Source organism: Mastomys coucha, unplaced genomic scaffold, assembly GCF_008632895.1.
Source record: "Mastomys coucha isolate ucsf_1 unplaced genomic scaffold, UCSF_Mcou_1 pScaffold15, whole genome shotgun sequence".
In the NCBI taxonomy this organism is placed as follows: Eukaryota; Metazoa; Chordata; class Mammalia; order Rodentia; family Muridae; genus Mastomys; species Mastomys coucha.
Genome location: NW_022196897.1, coordinates 1342337 through 1342558, shown reverse-complemented (window position 1 = coordinate 1342558; position 222 = coordinate 1342337). Strand labels below are relative to the sequence as shown.

Here is a 222-nt window from a genome sequence, read left to right as displayed (position 1 = left end):
CCCCCCCCCCACTGTGATCCCAGGAATAAAGCGGGACAGTGGTGCCCTTTCTCTTTGAAAACCCACTGTCCATTCCTCAAATGTGTGCACACATAACAAATGTAGGACCACAGCACTGGTTAGTGTATCACAAGAATGCCAGTGTTTCTGAGGCTATAGTTCATCAGATATTTCCGAATCCCAAGGCAAATGGCATGTGCAGTAAATTTTAACATGCCTCCA

General features: G+C 46.4%; 1 protein-coding gene across 2 annotated transcripts in view; it reads left to right on the top strand.

Moving 5' to 3' along the window:
• Cubn (cubilin) overlaps window positions 1-222 on the top strand; it is a 219199-nt gene that overhangs the window by 214495 nt on the left and 4482 nt on the right. The window lies entirely within an intron of this gene.